Source organism: Sardina pilchardus, chromosome 13 (assembly GCF_963854185.1).
Source record: "Sardina pilchardus chromosome 13, fSarPil1.1, whole genome shotgun sequence".
NCBI lineage: Eukaryota > Metazoa > Chordata > Actinopteri > Clupeiformes > Clupeidae > Sardina > Sardina pilchardus.
The window spans coordinates 24,849,685-24,854,684 of NC_085006.1; the positions used below are offsets into that span (position 1 = coordinate 24,849,685).

Here is a 5,000-nt window from a genome sequence, read left to right on the forward strand (position 1 = left end):
TATAGATGTGTAATATAGTACATTTAGTGAAATCAGTAAATTATAATATATGTGTAGAGAGGCCTATACATAAACCACAATGTAATAATAATTGTAATATACAATGTAGAATTTTAGAATCTTAAATTGTTTTAAAAATAATTTAAATAATTAATAATAGTAATATATATGGTTTATAGATGTATATTATATACTATTGTATATCATTGTTTTATTAGAATGTCTCAAACTCTTTGCAGGCATGCAAACTGGTCAGGGGTGAAAAAGGTGAAACTGTAGGCTACCTGTAGGCACAGACTAGGCTACTGATCAGGGTCCTGTAACTCGACAATCAAATGTAAATTTACGTTACGCATGGCTTACGAACTCGTAATGATCCGGGTGTAACTGAAACTTGTCGCAAGTCACACACACTCAAACGGTTACGTGCGTTACGTGTGGTCTGAAGCAGTCGCAACTTTTTTTGGCTACGTACTATAGCGAATCATTTGAGTTGCAGATCTTTTGCGTAGGCTTTGCGCAAGGTCTATGCGCAGTGTGCTTCGAGTAACAGGGCCCACGTTTCTTAAAGACAGCATTAGCATGTCAATCAACTACGTCTCCGGACAAAACAAACCAGACCAGTTTATGAGCATTTAATTCAACTGTCACATTAGCCTTTGATATGATAAAGTCTGCCTATTTGCTTCACCTTTTGCCGATCTAGATGGTTCAAACGGCACGTATTCTTCATCAAAATAACTCGTTAGTTATGTCTACATTTTTGTCTAATTTCGCTGACTTTCATAACATTAGAAGAAAACACCGTTGCTTCACTCAGCGTCTTTCTCTAATAGAAGTTGAAAGTTTCAACTAGCCCACCTGTGAAATCCCTCGGCATCTCTCCTCCATCTGTCCAGCATCACTATTCCACCTGAGACGCATCTATCTGCGCGTTCTGTTCGTTGCGTCTTTGTCAAGCTTCAGCCAAAGACAGGCATGCAAACTCCTCACCTTTCGGCGAAATTCGCCCTTTTGAATCAAAAATACATGATTCGTGCAGATCCGATGAGAAAGCTTCCACTAATGTTTATTAAACGCATAAGGGCTACATTCACGCATCCCTTGCTGATCAGACACGTTTTAAATGCGGCTCTGGAAACACCTCAAGATGCATTAGCGTCTGCGCATGATTTTTAAACTAAGTTGTAAATTCAATTCACCTTGACCCCCCCCCCCCCCCCCCCCCTAAATATTTTCTCATCGGATCTGCACGAATCATGTATTTTTGATTCAAAACGGCGAATTTCGCCGAAAGGTGAGGAGTTTGCATGCCTGTCTTTGGCTGAAGCTCAGACAAAACAATGAAAACACTTTCATCCACCTGGATCCTGGATCCTTATCTTTTGCATGTTAGATAGGCTTCTACCAGTAGAGAGAGGCTTACCTCACCTCGTATGTCAAAGTCACACTGGATGTTTGGATATACAAACCCATCCACAGGAACCAAACCGAAACCCCAAATGAACTGTGGTTCTTCTCAAGGTTCCCTCCTGTGAGGAATGCTTCCCTGCCAGCGTTGCCGTAGGCCCTTAGTACTTGGTCTAGGGAGAATGTGGTCGAGCCTGGCTCTGTAAATCACCTTGAGACATGTAATGGTTGTATATCAAACTGAATTGAATTGAACCTCAGAGTCATAACAACTCCAAGGCCAAAGGTGATATCTCTGAGCATACACTGTACATGAAAGTGCATGGTACAGTATGAATACACTACCCTGAAAGTCCTTACTATTTGTTTTTTTAAGACCTTCATGTTTTGTAGTCAATGAAGTATCTATCTATCTATCTATCTAGCCTATATACAGTATATCATCAGACCATGTGTGTGTGTGTGTGTGTGTGTGTGTGTGTGTGTGTGTGTGTGTGTAGGAGTCAGTGAGGTTAGCCTGGACAGAGCTACACAGCAGGCTGTATCAAAGCGGTGTGGGGGGAAGCGGAGATACAGTGTCTCTCTCGCCACACACTTCTCCCTATTGTGTGTGTCCAGTAGCAGAGGAAGAACACACACACACACACACACACACACACACACACACACACACACACACACACACACACACACAAACAGGAAAGACAGCAATCAATCACTAACTGCTCACACAGTCTTACCAAATCACTGACCAGCTTTAATTAATTACATATTGCAAAAGACAAAAAAAATGGAAACAAAACAAAACTCCAGGGGGTTGACGTATCAGAAAGATAGAATTTGTTCTCTGTTGTTGTTTCTTTTCTTTTCTTTTCTATTGCATTTTAATTATATTAACCACAGCATTAAGCATATTTTCATCACACTTCCATCTCTCTCTTTCACTCCTCATTCACACAACTGGTTTCTCAACAATAAAGTGCATTAATTGACTTCTTGTGATGATAATCTGGCACACTTTTTTCTTTACAACAAAATAAAAGGCCATTTCTGGACCCCACCGACATGAAGTGGGACTTCTACACAGACACACATCCTCCAGTAACCTCACGCCGTAAGGGTAGTTCTCCATTTTCTCTTCTCATTCCACTGGGATATTCACAAACGTTGCTAGTGCGAGTTCAAACTGTAATGCCTGCTGGGAAATGTATTCTTTTTGATGGGATTGTCACTGTTTAAGATAGCAAATGGGTTACTAGGTGTTTATTTATTTATTCATTCGTTTTTTGTTTCTTAAGCATGCTGTGCAGTTATTTGTTGCTTATTTTGTGATCTGATGTTCTGCTTGGTGTTTTTGCATGTGCTCTGATATTGTCTATCCAAGAAGATAATTGTGCTGTATAACTGTGTTAGATGTAGGCTGGCGCGGATCACACTCTAAGTACTGCAAAGCCGAAAAGTTCCCTTTCATTTCACCTTCATTTGTTTGTAATAATAGGACAAACCAACAGAAACTGCCTTTTAGTGGCTGGACTGGGGCCGGAACTAACAGATTTCTTCCATTAGACGAAAAGGCAGCCATATTGTTTTTCTGGGTAGTCGTTGTTTTCCCAGACTAACATCAAGGTTAACTCTACTGTAGCAGCTGTCTGTGTGAAGTCCTGTTGCCAGTGGATAAGGCCCTCATCCTGGAAGGGTACAAGGACAAGGCCACTTGAAGAGCTGTTTACACACACACACACACACACACACACACCACAACATTCATTGAACCCTGTTTTACACCTCTTCTGGGACAATGGGACTAGTTCTCTGTCTGTCTGTCTTTCTCTCTCTCTCTCCCCCACACACATACAAACACACACATACAGTTAAGCCCAAAATTATTAGCCCCCCTGAAATTTTGGAACATTACTCTAAAATTCTCCCTAAATTTTTCATCCCTGATCAAATTTTAAAAATCAAACATTCGCCAGTGTTATTATGTAGAATCTGGTGCATTTTGGAGTGTTAATATATTATTAGGAATGCTTAATCTCAAATTGTGTGAAAAGTGGAGTGGTCAAAATTAATAGCCCCCATGTGATTTTTTTGCTTTTAAACACACACAACCAACCTGTCACCTTTCAAGCCACACCTTTGCAGTTAGTTAATGTCCAGACAACACCTGAACACCCAACCAGCATTGATTGTTTACCTAAAGACTTCAAGGAACAGGCCTACAGGCACTTGAACACCTGTCTGGGGGGGGACTGCCTTTACAGGCATACTGAAGATAAAGGAAATCTGTCTGGACCTCAGAAAGAACATCATTGAGGCCTATAATATGGAGAAAGGCTATACTGTAATCTCTAGATGCTTCACAGTCTGTAGAACAGCCGTGCAAGGCATCATTACAAAGTACAAAGAGTTCCAAGTTTGTGCATAACCAACCTAAGTGTGGATGAAAATGCTAAATATCTCAATCTAGAGAGGAAATTCATCAGGGATGTTAGCAAGGAACCCTGCACATCCGCCAAAATGATAGTTGCTGACCTTGAGACCTCTGGGGTTAAAGTCTTGAGGAAGACAGTAGCGAGGGATTTTTATTGTGGAGGCCTCCAAGGTCATCGGCTGAGAAAAAAACTATTAGTCCAAAAGGGGTACTTCAAAGTCAGACTGAACTTTGCACATGCACATTTAAAAGCTAAAAATGACTTTTGGAAAACTGTCCTTTGGTCTGATGACATTAAACTGGAGCTGTTTGGGCACATGGATGTTGCCTATGTTTGGCGAAAAAAAGGAAGGCCTACAACCATAAAAATACAGTTCCCATAGTGAAGCATGGTGGTAGGAGCATCATGTTATGGGGCTGTGTTGCTGTCTCAGGCACAGGGAGCCTTGTTTGGGTGCATGGGATCATGAAAAAGAAAGATTATGTTGACCTTTTGAGGGATAACATCAAGACGCCTGCTCTTAGTCTAGGCTTAGGTCACCACCAGGTCCTTCAGCATGATAATAACCCAAAGCATAGTGAAAAGTGGTCTAAAACGCCCTAAAGGATACCAAAATCAAGGTGCTGGAATAGCCTACACAGAGACCAGACCTCAACCCCAATGAGAATCTGTGGCACGTGCTTAAAGCAAGAGTCCATTCAAGAAAACCATGCAGTTTGGACGAGCTGGAGCTAAAGAGTGCTTAAGAGATATGTGCCAACATAGTAAAAGACTATTCAAAGAAGTTGTTGTCAGTTGAAGCAAAGAAAGGCTTCACTATTGACTATTAATGGTCTGGGGGCTAATAATTTTGAACATGTCAATTCTTGCTTTTCTTGTCACAAATCAGAGCATGAGTAAACAATGATCATCAAACTTTGTGGGCATACTGTCTTTGCGCTTCTGTAATCATATAAACTAGGCACATTCTTGGAAATGGTCATTTTCATGTATAAACAAAGGATTATATCTGAATTCATAAGGGGGGCTAATCATTTTGGGCTTAACTGTATGTACAGTTGTGCAACCTCAGTGCATGACTGTTTTTAGCCATACTACAATACTACAACACACACACTCTCTCTCTCTCTCACACACACACACCCTTTGAGACAC

At 40.9% G+C, this 5,000-nt stretch overlaps 1 protein-coding gene across 3 annotated transcripts in view; it reads right to left on the bottom strand.

The window, feature by feature from the left end:
* Positions 1-2,146: 2,146 nt before the first annotated feature.
* Positions 2,147-5,000, bottom strand: part of egln2 (egl-9 family hypoxia-inducible factor 2) — a 25,859-nt gene continuing 23,005 nt past the window's right edge. For all 3 annotated transcript variants that reach the window (XM_062552177.1, XM_062552175.1, XM_062552176.1), the window contains one exon: positions 2,147-5,000. This exon is cut by the window's right edge and continues 917 nt beyond it. The gene's annotated coding sequence lies outside the window, so the exon portion shown is untranslated.